This window comes from Malurus melanocephalus, unplaced genomic scaffold (genome assembly GCF_030028575.1).
Source record: "Malurus melanocephalus ecotype Western Australia unplaced genomic scaffold, MMel_1.1 scaffold_116, whole genome shotgun sequence".
In the NCBI taxonomy this organism is placed as follows: domain Eukaryota; kingdom Metazoa; phylum Chordata; class Aves; order Passeriformes; family Maluridae; genus Malurus; species Malurus melanocephalus.
In genome coordinates this window covers 299,124-314,739 of record NW_026623348.1, presented here as the reverse complement: position 1 = coordinate 314,739, position 15,616 = coordinate 299,124, and the positions used below count along the sequence as shown (strand labels likewise).

The following is a 15,616-nucleotide window of genomic DNA, read 5'->3' as shown; positions in this document are numbered from 1 at the left end:
GCAGCTTTTACTCCCTGGAGCTCATTCATGAGAGTGCTGCGCTGTGATGCTGCAAACTCTGCAGGGAGCCAGAGGAAACTTTCCTCATGGAATCCTTTAAAGGTCCCATRTAAACCTTTGAAGAGAAAAGTCCATTTTCCTTGTATGACAGAGAAAGGGGAAAAGATTACACAAGCAGGATTTGAAGAACCGTATTTAACCAAAATTCGTTTACTAGCCTATGTGATAAAAATGACAGCCAAGAAATGACACAGAACTAAGAGTTTCAGAGATCTTATAAATCATGAGAGTTTGGTAAAGTTAGCTTATTATATTTCAAAACTTCATAGGGTTTTTAAGCACCCACTTCACACATTTCTCCATTCCTCTCTCTGAAGCTGGTGGTTTTKCATTTTATGCTTTGCTGACCTATGCCTGTGATCTCTTCACTTCTGAAGCAAAGTAAAGATAATGCCATTAAAAGTCACTCCTAAATCTACCCATTGACACAAATAATTTATATCCCCATATTCCACATGATTTATATCACTTTGTGGTGAGAAAAAAAAAAAAAGAAAAAAGGAAGAATGAGGCAAAAGCAGACACATTAAGATTTCARCTTGTTCTCTGTTTGAGAAGTTGTCATAGTGAAAAATAAACATAACTAAAAGAAATCAGAAAATAGTCCTTCTCTTCATTTGCTGGTTCAGTCCCCAGTGAGGGGGATGAGAGCCTGAGTAGCAGACAGACACACTGTTTAAATTCAGGACATTAATTCAGACTGCAGCCACTGTGCAATGCAGGGTTGTTCTTTGGTAGCTGGGGGAAATCAGAATGGTAACACCAAGTATTTTATACAGAGACAATGCAGTCTGAGAAACGTGGTGAAATGCACCCAAAACTGCATATGGTTGATTGGGATACGTCCCCTTTAAATAGAGAGTTCCCTCTAAAAGAATTAGGAAGGAGGAGCTGCTGGAGGTTGAGTCAGTTTTGGATGAGAAATGGTTGGAGTCAGACCTAAGTACATCACGGAACAAGAGCTCTGTGCCATCATAAGTGACATCATAACTCTGCATGGCCACTGTCACTGATATCAGTAAAAACTCTCCTTCATGAATCTCTGAATCCAGCAGAAGAATTGTTATCTATGCAAAAGAAAGTAGAATCAAGCCCTAAATCTAATTCATATGCAACCAGCATCACACAGCAAATCCTCCTCCACAAGGGAGTATTTTCCCCAGCTTTGTGAAGAAAAGATGGGCRAGTATTTTCCTTAAACATTTTGTTTTCTGTAATTTATCTGAACAGGTATCTAGGTAACTTTTTCTTACCAAAACATTTTGGCCATATATTATAATTGTGAAGCATCCCTAGAATTTTACAAACYATACCCATCAGATTGTGAATAAGAKTTATCAGGTTCCATTTGACCAGTTTACAAAGCAGTATCATTATTATGATACCATCCYGATTAACAAACTCAGTGCTGCCCTGAATAAATTGGCACATCATCACATTTACAGTCTYGTGTTCACAGCATTAATAGTTTCATTTAATCAAAAGTCACTGGATACAAATCTCTCTTCAGCTGCTGTCTGCAGATGTATCCTCTGTGAGTTCCAAGAAGAAAATGCATCAGCCAGCCACGAGCATGAACATGGGACCAGAACACACACAATGGGAGCTGACTTTCTTATTTTTCCCCCACTCTTTCCATTTGCCAGAGATCTTGCAAACTCCAACATGCTGCTTGGATTTATAGGCTGTCTCTCGCTAGATAAGAGACAAGAGTTCTGGTGTCTGGAGTTTTATTTTGCTGATAAGACCTTTCCACAAGCAATTTCTGTGTATATTAAAGTCAAATAAATGTCCACTGAAGCAACATTACACTACCACCACTGGGCTGCACTTAATGAGAGCTCTCACAGTGGGGAGTGAGTCTGAGAGGCTCACTGGGGAGCCCATTTGCCCTAAGAAAATGCAATTTTATCACAGGCACGTTCTGCATTGTTGTTAAACAGGCTGAAAGGGTAAAGCTTCTGCGTGTGCTTTCTCTGTAAGCATGAGAGTATTTAATATTTGGGGAGAAAATATTGAAAAATAGCAAATTGCAAATCACCTTCTGGCTTTAGGCTTGAAGGAAAGACAGACATCTGACTTTTGGGGAGGTGCTGCTCCTGAAACAAACCTTGAGAGTGCTGTGGGCAGGGAGGGACTGGTGCTGCCAGAAGCTGAAGAAATGCAGATGAACAAAGGCAGGCCTGAAGAGCATCATGCCAAGGGGACCTCAGCAACATTGTCAGGCCCAGAGGAAGAGAACAGATTGCTGCAAAAGAAACTATTTGAATAGWCTTGGGTGGGGGAAAGGGAAAAAAAAACACTAAAGAAAAGCAGGCCAGCTTTCTTTGGCAGCAAACCCAGCTGCAGGAAGGTGAGGCCCACTGGGTTGAATTGCTGCTCAGATTTTGGCCAAGGGAAGCTTCAGCTATATTGAAGTGCAGGGCTTAACAGCACGAGACGAGCAGCTCAGATTAGCATTAGTTAAAAGGAAATAAGAATAAACAAAACATTTCCTCTTCCAGACTTTTCCTGTTGAATATGTAATGTGTGATGTCTCTGTGCAGAAGACTGCAAACATTCTCTCTTTTGGCTTAAGCATCCTGGGAAAATTCATTAAATTAATAATGACTGTTAGGAAAAGTTAAACAATTATTTAAGTGTATCATTCAGCTTGATGATAGAGTTTATTGAAGTGTTCCTGCCAGCAGTTTATTGCTTTKTGTAAATACCTACATTCAAAGCAACAAACACTGGATTATCACTCTCTAGGCTTTCTGGTGCAAACCCATGGGAATCTCGATATTGTTTTGGTTTTTGAAATAATAGTAACRAATGACACATATACAGTCATTCCTTTTTAAGCCTCCCATCTCCATTTGAAAGCATAGAAATGTCTCATTTGATCAAAGGCTCTCTGCTTTCTGCTCATTCCTTGTGTGCTTAGATGTGAGCGTCCCTGGGTTACGCTATGGCAACGGCAGGAGCACGAGCAGGAACGACAGACAGACCTGGCTGCAGGAAAATCCAAACCCTGCAAAATGCATCAGCACAGGAATCATTTCTCTGGACAAKTTGTTAGACCCACCCCTGACGAAGGGAATCAGGCCAGTGGTCAGAACTGGGGTCCAATTGCTGGGCATGGCACAACTGCTCCTGTCCCTCTTCCAGAAAGGAATTAACACTTTCCTCATTGTATAGAAAGTTGAATGGGAAGCATAAGATTGGGCAAAATCCAGTGTTTTCCTGCAGGGCTGATGAGAGCTGAGCAAGAAGTGGATTTTGTCACTGAACTCAGTGRAGCCCTCGAGCAGGACTAGGAAATGCAAGATTAGTTCTCTAGGAAAGAAGGATTTACCAAGTCCTACAAAGCAGCAAGAAGAAAGTAAGCAGTATTCCCCCTTAGGTGGCTTCTTGTCTGAGAAAGTTCCATGGGGTGTTCAGTCTTTGAACACCATGTCAAATCCAGGAGAGATAGGATGGGGCTAAACTCCTCTTTGGAAACTTTCTAGGTCAGCTTCGAGATGCTGCCTGTGCTTAGAAGGGCTCCAGAAGGAGCAGTAACAGGCCAGTGCCTCTGCTTCTGCAGCAACACCACAGATAACTCTGAAAATGCGTGCGGGGGATCCAGAGCACATTCCCTTCAGAAGCAGCAGCTGTTTGGGTGGGATGGGGTCTGTTCCTGGCCACGGCGTTTCCATGGCACTGCCTGTGGTTCCATTAGCAATCAGCAGAGCCGAAGGCAGCAGCTCTGCTGGCAGCTGGAGCAGCGAGATGGTAACAGCGTGTGGGCTGTGCTGCATTGCTTCCTCTTAAATCAGCCTGGGCCAGATTCAGTTTTTGTGGGGGCTCTCTCCAGAGACTGATGTTACTGCTGAATTCAGAGTTACACTTGTAACCCCGTTAGATGCTCTCGGTGTACATGTGGCCATCATCACAAACCAGCTCCAAGCCTGATTCTCAGACATTGCACAGAACTGAAACCACGAGGGATGGCACATTCTGWTTATCTGTGTTTGTTGGTGAGGCTTGTACTTCAGGCTTTTCTTTAGMTAATGCAAAGGCAGGGATTTTTGGTTTTCTCCTATGCAAATTCAATCCTGACTSCTTGGAGCTGCAGTGTTACATAATGAGGATACATGTGCATACATACATACATATATATATATATAAMCCCCCACACAACACATTGCTGTTGCTCACATGCCTCAGAATAATGAAACAGACCTTCTAAGAACTGTCTTGACCATTTCAGTAGTTTTCCAGCATCTTTYCCATTTCTGCTTTCCTAAAATAAAGAGTTGCACTCAGAGTGAGCCTCAGCACCAAGGGTGGTTACAGCCCTGCTGTTCCAGTGTTATTAGACTGATGACAGCAGAAGCATCCCTGTTATCAGGATATTCCTCCTGGCATGATGTGTTTTGCAGTATGTATACACACAGTGAACAAGGTAAAACTACAAAACCAGATTATCTTCATTGGTGTTTATCCTCTGCAGGAACTCTGTCAGGTGTTATTTATGCTGTTTATGTTATTTATCTCTGTGAAGATATTGATGCCACGCTTTAGTTTAAACCCATAACAAGGCAACTATCATCTATAGTCAGGTTTTTCCTCCTTTTTTCTCTCCCAGTATTAACCCAGGATTTTTTCTTTTATTTGTTTAAGACACTAAGACACTGCAAGTTTTGGCAGATATTTGTGCAGATCTAGAACCGAGGAGGAACAGAATTGACCAGCAATTTGACCTTCTCAGGTTTTCTGTTCTTCCAAAGGAAATAATSTTCCACTTGTACTGTAAGGCTCAGCTTTCATTAGACTAGACTGAGGTTTCCATCGTGGTCATTCTCTATGGCAGGATTGCAGAGGGCAAGGATGGRTAATACAGCAGGTGGTCTGGTTCATGTGGAATAGGTGGATATATTATTAGCCTGTGTCTGTTTTTTTCCACAGGGATGGAAGTCATCACCTGTTCATTCCTACTGTTTTGTGCATTTTCATCACATGCTTGACCTGACACTGTAGACAGCAGAGCAGAGCAGATCACCCAAGAAATATATTAAAAGTACAAATCAGACTTCATTTGAAAGGAAAACAGGGTTATAGATCACATCTGAGGCATAAGGCAAAGTGTTCCTACCAATAAATCCCCAGTCAGATGCACAAAACCTTGTAAGAGATGGAGAGCATGATGAATCCCAGCTGCGTTGACCAGCATTCATTTTTCCTTTGGTCAAGAGTTTTCCATTCAGAATCTGGGTTGGCCATCTCCCCAGCAGCTAATCCCTCTCTGGGGACAGGGGGAAGAAAAAAAAAGAAAGGGAAAAAAGAGTAGAGAATTTCTCAAGGATTTTACATGGCCTAATGTTCTGCAATTGTAAAAATGTCTTTTCTTTTCTTTAGAATAACCAGGCAAACAGTAAAGCATTGTTTAAAACAGTAAGGAAATGGAGACTCTTCTACTTTTGTTGTCCTCTTTGGGGAAAAACACTAAACTGCAAACTCTTCTTCTAAGTATTCACGTCTTTTGTCTTTTTAATTTCAGCTTTGCTGTTGTTAAGAAATACTTTTCTRGTACTTTCAGACTGCAAACAAGGCATTGGTTTCACCCTGCAGTGAGGACACTGAGTGGGGTTTAGATATTTCCTATAAAGGTGTGCAGAACCCCAGTGCTCATATGTGGCCAGCTATTCCAGTCCAGCACAGGCTTAATCTGTTCTCTGTTGAAGAAGGGGGAAATCCCCTAAACTACAAGGARAAGAGATTTACTCATTTGCTTGTCAGCAAAGAGAAGCCAATGACATTTAAAAGTAAATTTTCTCTTTTACACTTGTAACACCGCTAGTTCATTTATAACTACAGCACTGAACTAACTCACTGTTAGGGGATTCTACAATATCAATCTTGATGGTTATAATCCAACAGCAAGCAAGGTTTGTTTCAGCAAGGCCACAATGGGATTGTCTGTTAGAAGTATGTGAGGAAATTGTCTAAAAAAAATAAAAACTTCAAATGAGTTAAAAGAAAGCAGAGCAGGCACCACTCGGAAACTGATATTATCAGCAGTTCTGGCTCAGAAAAGAAGGATGCCCCTAGGTCTTTTATGAACTTGCACAAGCAAATTCCCATCTGGTATTGTGCTGGGCTGGTAAAGCTGCAGCACAATCAACAGCTAATTGGGGCTGGGTGAAAGAAAAGGCTTGAAGTGGCCCTGAAACCCTCTCTGTCAGGCTGGACCACAGATCTCCAGCTGAAACCTGCTCTGAGTGCAACAGCTCAGAAATTGTGGGGTTCTTTCCACCCTGCAGCAGGACAGGCRCTGGGGCAGAAGGAGCAAAGGATGCTTGCTCTGGAAGGAGCAGGGAGGGTCACTGGCAGTGGGAGCCATCAATTAATCCAGAGYATTTTCTTTACCCCAAATGACTTCACGGGTTACAGTGACTCTTCCAGATCTGTTCAAGTCCTTTTTTACCTCCTGCACATTCTCAGAATAGGAGCTAAAATTTTGCATTGCAGTCAGTGATACATTAAATGCCTTTACAAATCCATGCCTYTGCATTCATGGAGGGGGTGAAAGCTGTTATAAATACACAGAGAAGTGGCACCCACATAGCCTGTGGGAATGATTCTGTGACACAAACAACCAAACTAAGCGAGACTCAAGGGGAGGGTTCAGGAAAYTATTTCTTTAGTAATTGACTTCCACACCTGCAGAACCTCTTCTATCAACAATGCTGGCTTGGGGGTTTTAGTGGGATTTTCTGTTTAGTTAGGGGTTTTTTGTTTGGTTTGTTGAGGGTTTTTTGGGGTAAAGGTTGGGTTTTAGGGTTTTTTGTTGGGTTTTTTATTTTAATCTGTTAAAGAACATCAATCCATCATAGGATGAGCCTCCTTGAAGCTCCCTTATGCCCCTACCAGGCCTTCATGTTGCATCAGGCAAGCAGCAGCTCCAAACGGGTTATAACTGCAAGCCCTCATCTTCCAGAGTTGCAAGCCCTAATCAGCATGTCCAAAATATTTTTTTTTGTTTAATTGACTCCCCTAAAACTCATATGCAAAGAATAAAAATTAGACAATAGTTATGCAAAAGGTTAAGGAAACCTTCTTTCATTAGTAGTTTTAAACATGTTGTGATCACTCTACAGTGTCTGCTCCTGACTTAGGAAAGTGAATGSCTGGCAGACATTTCTTACCATTATTGTCCTCTTAACCTTCCCCTCATTTGACTTTGTTCTCTGGTATAAACAGAGTTTGGAAGCATGGCTGGAATTMAATGTGGAAATTAGCAGCTCCTCTGGCATCTCATTTAGGGTCCAACAGTGTGTTTTTCTGTCTGTACCTGATACCTGACATTGTTTTATTCCCCTTCTATCCATCCCCTTAATTCAAAACCAAGTGGTCAAGCAACCAAGCACCAAATTAGGAAAACAAATTCCCCTTCTATCCATCCCCTTCTTTTCAAAACCAAGTGGTCAAGCAACCAAGCACCAAATTAGGAAAASAACAGTATACAATGTCCATAAAAAAAAGCATCTCCCTCATTTGCCAGACACACAGATGCCATTAACTTAAATCAAGCTTGAGCAGCCTCTTTCCCCTCCATCCCCCTTCCCTYGGCCCCTTGCCGCTCCCACACACCCTGTTTGTGTTACCCAGTCCACCCGTACACTCAGAGCCCTGTGAGCAGAGAGGACCCAGGGTTTGCTTGTTCCTAAAAACCAAGACAAAACCCACACCAGCTTCTGACACCCCAAACCTTGTGGGATCAACCTCGTCCAAACAGCATGGCTGGGATGGCTCTGCAGCAGCACCGAGCTGAGCTGCTGACCCTTCCTCACCCTCTGGACATGAGCTGGGCTCACACAGCCCCTCGGTCAGCAGCAGCTGGGCACCTGCTGCACCTGCATTTTGTTCTGGGTTCCCTGGGGTTTATCCACCTTGACCTGGTTTAGCAGAAATGCTTCCTCCTCCCCATTTTCTTTCAGCTTTGCGTTAAACTACAGACACCGTCTCARTTTCACAGCATCTTCAGAACAGCTACTCTTGGGCTCCCAATGGCTTGCTTTCTCATGGAATTTTGTACATCCCTAGAGCATAGACGTGGTTATTTTTCATGCCATTCTTAATGTATTAGAGTCAAAAATAGAATTATTGTATGTAAAMGGCAAGGACGTTTTATCTCCGGAGAAAGAGCAGTGCAGTGCAACAGCAAGCAATTTGAAGGCACAAAAATAAACCCTCAAAATTTTCTTCCTGAGAGGATGAGAAATGGGTGGGGGAAAAAATAGAAATGGGTGAAGCAGTACCAAATAGCCTGTCTCATAGCTGCACTTTAACTATTTAAAGCACACAGATTGCACAGTGGCCTTGTTTGATATTTAGGGCCGATATTGCTGGCCTGGCTTTACTAACAGGGTATTATTGTGTTCTTACTTGGAATGACCAACTCCTGCATGCTAAAGAGACATCTCTGGGAGGAATAGAAAGCATTGGAGCTGCAGAAGCACAGGGAAATCTGACTCTCTTGTTAAGCAGGAGTGTGTTTGTGGTACCTGCCAAGCACCAAGCCCACAAAAGCACAGGGGTCTCCATTGTCTTCCTCTCCCTCACCCTGCCTGAGCAGAGGATACAAGAATATGTGGAAAACTTTATACATCCTGATCAAGAATCCATTTATGAAACTGCACTGAAAGCCCCCAAGACCTGTGCAAGTGTCACAATGTTCAAACAGCTTCTCAAGTTTTTATTCAGAGCAGAATCTGCCAGTCTGGAACCACAGCAAGTTCTAGAGATCATCCCCAAAGAGCAGCTGCTGCAGCAATCACACCCGGATAAAACAGGACAGCTGCAGCATCTTGAAAGGTTTCAAAAGGCTTCTAAATCTCTGTGACAAACAATACATTGGTTAGGAAATCCTTTCTTTCCTGGATAATTATTACTTTAATGTGGAAGAAGATGATGAATCCTTTCAAAGAATCCTACGAGCCTTCATTCCTTAACAAGATAATTGTTTGTCATTCATTGCCTGAGCTCCCCAAGAGCCTTTGTCCCTTCCAAGCAAAAAACAACCCCTTAGCACAGATCAGAGAACTCATTTCTGTCCTGTTGTGAAAATTACATGGCCAGGCATTAAAACAAGCATAATTTTCCTATAGAGCTAATGATTATTTGACTAATTGGGTATTTTTGCCACACAGTCCYCATGATAGCTTCTTTTTTCCATGCAGTGTCTTCTTGAAAAGACAGTGTGAGAAATGTGGTAATTGTGGAAAAGGCAAAGGACATTAAACACAAAATGCTTCAGTGCCTGAAGTTAAACTCCTCAATGGTTACTGTGCAGGATTTTCTATAGAGCATATATTGAGGGAAAAAGGCCACAATTTCAAGGCCACGAACTCCTGACCAATTAAAGATGTCCAAGAGTGCCACCAAAGCATGGACTGCTGGGGTCTGTAAGCTATCCATGCTTAAGATCAGACTGTAGTGGTTTGGGTATGCCACCATGCCTCTTTGGGCAAAACATTTACATTTCCAATTAAAGCCAACATTTAAGAAAAAAACAAAAAGCTAATATAATCATAAACACCTGTCTCAAAATACAAGAACAGAATCAATAGGTCATTAAAAGCTGTCGTAACCAATCCTCCCTTGTCAAAACTCGGCTGTCAGTGAGGAAACTTTTTGTCTGGCAGTGTCAGGCAGAGCCACACAAGCCTTTTCTGGGATAGGGAAAAGTGTATTTCCCCGTGAACATAATGAACTGATATCAAAAGACTTTAAAGCTTTTTATAAAATACAGTGGCCACTGGAAAGTTACTCTGCAAAGAAACTGTTCCCTGAGCTGCAGCCTGGTTTAGGCTTTGGTTCTGCTTTAGGTTATCAGGTTAATAAAATTAAAAGATTTAGTAGCCACTTCCAAAGAGGTGACCACTGCCTGTGAGTGCCCAGTTGGTCCCTGGCAGGCTGGAGCAGGGCTGGGTCCRGACCAAGCCCTGTGGTTTGTGGGARARTGYCCAGGGATGCTCCACCCTGAGCCCCTCGCAGGGAGTGGTTTCCTCTCCCACAAGCTGCAGGCGAGTTTGCAGGATATGACCAAGAGCAGTGCCTCATTTGTAATGTCAAATAGCAGCCCTACAAAAGCCCCAGCACATTGTCAGCCGTGCCATATATTCCAGGGAGTGCCCGTGAGGGTTTCCACACCGTGAGCCAGGTTCAGGTCTGTCTGTCACCCACACAGCATTTGTCAACTCCTGCGTTCAGACCCAGGAGAATACAGCAGGGCAGTCCAGTTCCCTGCCAGCTACCAGGGGCAGCAGGAGCAGAGCTCAGCCAGCCCTTTCCTGGCAGCTCCATCAAAGCTGATGGAAACTGCAGCTGAGCTCCTCTCCCCTGGACAGGCTCCTGGAGGAATTACCCAGAGGACAGCCTTTTATCCACTCATTCTGCACTGCTCCTCTCACTTTCAAAAGGGGCCCTCCAGCCTTCCACCTCCTCCTTCAGGTATTGAAAGGCAACTCCAGTACGTAGCAAAAATATASTACCAGAAAAGTAAATGCCAGACACAAATCAGCTGCAGAAATCTGACTATCCATTGGAATTTCCAGTCCCGGGTTCCCAGACAGCGCTTTTTTTGGTGGCATAGTGGCTGCTCATCTAAAGCACTGAAAGGAAAAATGGTCTTTTTTTCCATTCATATTTCCTCTGCACAGGGCTGTTGCTGCCATTTCCARCGTGTCCAAGTTTTGCTTTCAGACGTTTGGGTACTGGTACATTCTCCCAGGATCATATAATTATCAGTCTGTAATCTTGTGTTCCACTGTGGATATGAGCAATCTTTTATGCTCACAGTAACAATTTGGAAGTGTTAAAGTTTGAGTGCTGGGCCCCCGGTGCTTGCACATGTTTAAATTGGCCCTCCCTGAAAGCTGATGTATTCCAGCTGGTCTATGGGATTTCTTGGCTTAAGGTTACTGGAAACACTGAATGTTTCTTCTGCAGTGATCCTGTATCTGTCCAAGAGTAATACACACACTCAGAGCTTGTGCCCGAGCTGCTCAGGACTGAAACACTGCAGGACAAGTGCTTTTAGTGCACTGTTTTTTCCTGTCTGCTTTAAGAGCTGTTTGAAATCCTGAGTCCTGCGGTTCACGTTTCYAATCAATCTCTAACATGTAAGTGAGCCTTGATGGGTAAATAAAACACACACGTTTGCAACTCATTTCCTCTAACGTTTTGCCTAAATAATGCAAATTAAGCAACTAGATTTTTTTTTATATTTATGTCAAGAAAAGGAGCCATTACAAGCTGCAACAAAGTAAATTATCAACATGAGCAACAAGGCTGGATTAACCATTCAGATATCCACTGTAAGAGCTTTACAGTCCCACTGCCTCTTTGCCATTCCCAGAATCTCCAGGCTCAGGGACAGGTATGTCACCAAGTTAAAAAAGCACAGATGCATTCAAACTGGGTCACACAAGTCATTAAAACAGCACATTCCTGCAACAATTTTCACAACCCAGCTATCTCTCACTGTAGCAGACTCTGAGAGCATGCCTGGCCCTTGGCTTGATCCATCTCCCACCAGCCTGAGCAACTGCTAGCAGCTGGAGRGATGCCCACGTTTCCAGCAGCACTGCTGACTCTTTAAACCCTGYCTTTTGCTGCAGAAGCTGTGCTGCATTTTAAAAGTGAAGATTCAGGAGTATTAAAAATATTTCAGCCTCTTCATCATGTTTACTTTCCTATGCATTTCCATCTTGTTCAGTTGAGATTCAGCCCTTCGCTCGCTTCCAGTACAGCTGGAGCACAGATGCAGGGAACCTTTTCTGCTTCCCAGCACCTCCCATTCCTGCCAAGCTGCAGGAGCCCCTGCAGACCTGCAGCCTCTTCATGAGTTAGCTCAGAACTTTCATYTAAAACAGCTCAACACACCTCTCCAGGGTGCTCCCAGGCTTAGTCAGTACCCCCTGACATGCACTCCTTGGCTGAAAAGCACAGCCAGCCCTGACTGCTGGCAGCTGGGTTTTTCTCAGTGTGGTGGGAAYCAGGCAAAGGCTCCAGTGTGTCTCACTTTGGGGCAGTGGAGCTGGTGGCTGAGGTTACTCATTACCCAACACGAGCTGCAGCAGGCACTGGGGCAGCAGCTCCCAGGGTCGGGTGAAACTCCTTTCTCCAAAGCAGCCTGCAGATACAATTAAAAATGCACTGGCCAAACTCCACAGGAACCCTTCAGATCAACTCCTCTTCTCTCAGTTCTTGTGGTGAAGGCACACTTCCTCCAGAGTTCACTTCAACTCAACTTTCAGCCATTAGCCAGGGGAGAAAATATCCTGGCTGCAAAACGGTGTTATGGCCTTGACTAAGTGGCTAACTGGGAGGGAAATGGATCCATGTGCTCAGGAGGCAGGTTTCCATATCCTCATAATTGCTTCCAGCAAATGTTGACCGTTCTCCCTCCTCAGCATAAGTGGGAGCATCTTCTGCTTGACTGGTTTTGCCATGTGTTTTGTAGAGAGTGTCTGAATGGGGATTTACATGAAAATAGTATTGCTGAGCATTTAGTTCTGACCATTTTGTGCTTGGTACAGCCATCTGCAATCAGAATATTTGGAGAATATTACAGATGTTCTTGCATTTTTGTCTCAAAAATTCCTAAAATATTAAACTCTTACATCCGCTCGCTAGAGTTGCCAAACTTTTTCTGCACTTCTGTTATTAAGCAGCTCTGTTATTAAGCAATCGTGTTATTTAGTGGATGTGAGACATCTTTGTGGTGTTCAGCACGGCGTGCCAGGAGCTGGGCGGTCACTGCTGGGGAGTGGTGTCCTGGCTGTGGTGTCCCTGGCACAGGGAGCTGTCCCCATCCTCCTGCCCACAGCCAGGCACTCACATCCCTCAGCACGGGAAACACGGGGCTGAAGAGTTCCTCAAGGATGGAAGATTGCTGTGGGATCAATCCCATCACAAGGGGCTTTTTAAACTGCTTTTATCATGCACAGCTCTCTAGATGACAGAGAGAGGGTGAGAACAGATCTGAAGCAGAACTGGCCCTTTCTTTAGCAAAAATTAAGATGTCASATTTTCTCTAATGGAAGCTAATCACTACCCAACTAAGCAGCATGCTCKGAGGGTGGCTTTTCATTTTTAGCCTTGGTGTAATGTTCCTGAAAGCTAATAGCATCCATAATGTTGTTGCTGATTTGTTTTGCTGCGTGAAAAGAAAGCAGAAAATAGAATTGCTGTATGTAGGAGGTGAAGATGTGTTTTGTGTAGTGAGCAATGTGCTGCAGTAAGAAAAGGCTGCCACGGTAAACATGCTGTCCCCACGAAAGCCTGAATGTAATCATGTGGCCAACCACTTGTGATCTTTGAAAGGCGAGGCGTCACCTGGGTGTCTGAGCACAACGTGATTCCGGAGGCAGTAATCCAAACAATCCATCCAGGCAGCCTCTCTGCAGAGCTGCACAGCCCTTTGTGAGCAGAGCCCACACCGCTGTCTGCATGGGCTGGAGGCTGCTGCTGCCTCCTTCCACCCCACACACATTGTCTGCCTCCAGCAGCACCAGCTGGGCAGTGGAGGCCGTGGATGAGGCTCTGCAGAGTGCCCAGCCCAGTGTCCAGTGTCCAGTGCCCAGCCCAGTGCCCAGTGCCCAGTGCCCAGTGTCCAGTGTCCAGTGCCCACCCAGTGCCCAGCCCAGTGCCCAGTGTCCAGTGCCCAGTGCCCAGTGCCCAGTGTCCAGTGCCCAGTGTCCAGTGCCCAGTGCCCAGTGCCCACCCAGTGCCCAGTGTCCAGTGTCCAGCCCAGTGTCCAGCCCAGTGCCCAGTGTCCAGGCAGGCAGGTGCTGGGGTGCTGCCCTCCATCTCCTCCTGGCCTTGGCAGCAGCTGCAGCTTCTGTGTTTGACAGACACCACAGTGCACAGCAATCTGTGTCCCACCAAGCTCACYCGTGCCCATGGAGCCTCTTCTGCCCACATGGCAGCTCCATCACCGCAGTGACACCGATGAGCAGCTGGCACAGACTGTGCAGGGCAGAGCAGCACATGGACCATGGAGGGCACAGAGGATTTGGGTCTGCCTGGTTTGGAGGGCTGGCATGGCTGAGGGCCATTGATGCCGTGGTGGGAGAGGATGGGGAGACAGGAGCACCAAGTGTGAGGGAGCCACAGCAGCAGGACAATAACACATTTCCTTATTTCACTTTCAGAAAGATGAGAAGGAGTTCAGTCTCATGGTGTTAAACAGCAGCTCCCACACTTGGGACTCCCCATGGAAAACCACTCCAGCCTCAACATTCAGTTAAAGTTGACCTGATGCTTTCTGGCTGTGCTGCCCCTGTCACAGCCTGTACCTCTCATGGGAGCTGTGGTGTCGTTTTCTGAGCTGCCAAACCCAGGGGTGTGCCAGGAAAGAGCCCAATGTTTGAAGGTCACACTGCTCCATTTTGTGGGTAGGAGACAGGACTTTGGATACATGAACATCACACTTTTTTTTCTGTGCCAGACAACTCTCACTTCTCATACATTCATTAGAAGCTTTCATGTACTGATTTAGCATCGAGTGTCGTGAACCTCAGTAAAATTAATATTCTACAAATCTACTGCAATTATTTTCAGTTTTTGATCAATCCAGATACTGAACAACTGCATCCACTGGATTAATAGCAAACACTTACTACAGAAACAGGCACCAGCAATCTACCATTTCAGTGTGTCAAATGCTCATAATTACTCATCACGGATACTATTTATATACCCACGTACTGCTAAGTGAAAGAATGCTTTCATCCTGGTTTTATCATTTCTAGATTAAATCACCGTTTTTCYATTTCCTCCAGACAGCAGCTCAGCCCCACAATTTTCTCTCCAAATGACAGGCAATTCTTTTAAGCACATTGAATTATTTTTTCCAGGTGGTGGTTCGTTGAAATTAAATGTTACTCTTTAACATTGCTCAGCAGTACAGCTGTGGCACACAAAGATGACAACTTTAATATTCCAGCCAACTTGAAATCATCAGAATTAAACAGAGGACATTAAATGCAGAATGATACTTACTTCAAGTAAACCCTGGCAGCCAGCACCCCTTTTTCCTGCAGTGAGGGTGCAGGGAACATAGGGAGGAATGCCCAGCAGGAATAGCCATGTGCTCGGGTGCTCTSCTGAGTGAAATGAGCAGGTATGAGTAAAAGATAAAAAATCCAAAATATTYGTTTGATAAATGTAGAGCAAATAGCTCAGATATTTTTGTCTGGCACTGAKGCACCAACATTTTATAAAAATCATATTCTATAATTTTGCAAATTGGTAACAGAAGGGGAAGGCATTGCTACTAGAGATTAAGGCAAAATACATCCCTGTTTGTGAATCTGCTTTATTAGCCATTATCTGAGCTGCTGCTTAGCCTAACCACAGAACAACAGTGCCTCCCAACGCCCAGAGTGTAACTGAAGGTTCATCTATTGCTTGTCTCTGATATTTTATGCATCCTTTTGACCACATCTCAGCAGATCTCTGTGCCAAGAAAGCTTTCATATTGAACTGCAAAATTAAAAGATTATCAAAGAATACGCATATA

General features: G+C 44.3%; 1 protein-coding gene across 1 annotated transcript in view; it reads left to right on the top strand.

Annotated features, from left to right (window-relative positions):
• TNFAIP8L3 (TNF alpha induced protein 8 like 3) overlaps positions 1 to 15,616 on the top strand; it is a 43,210-nt gene that overhangs the window by 24,388 nt on the left and 3,206 nt on the right. The gene's annotated exons all lie outside the window — the stretch shown is intronic.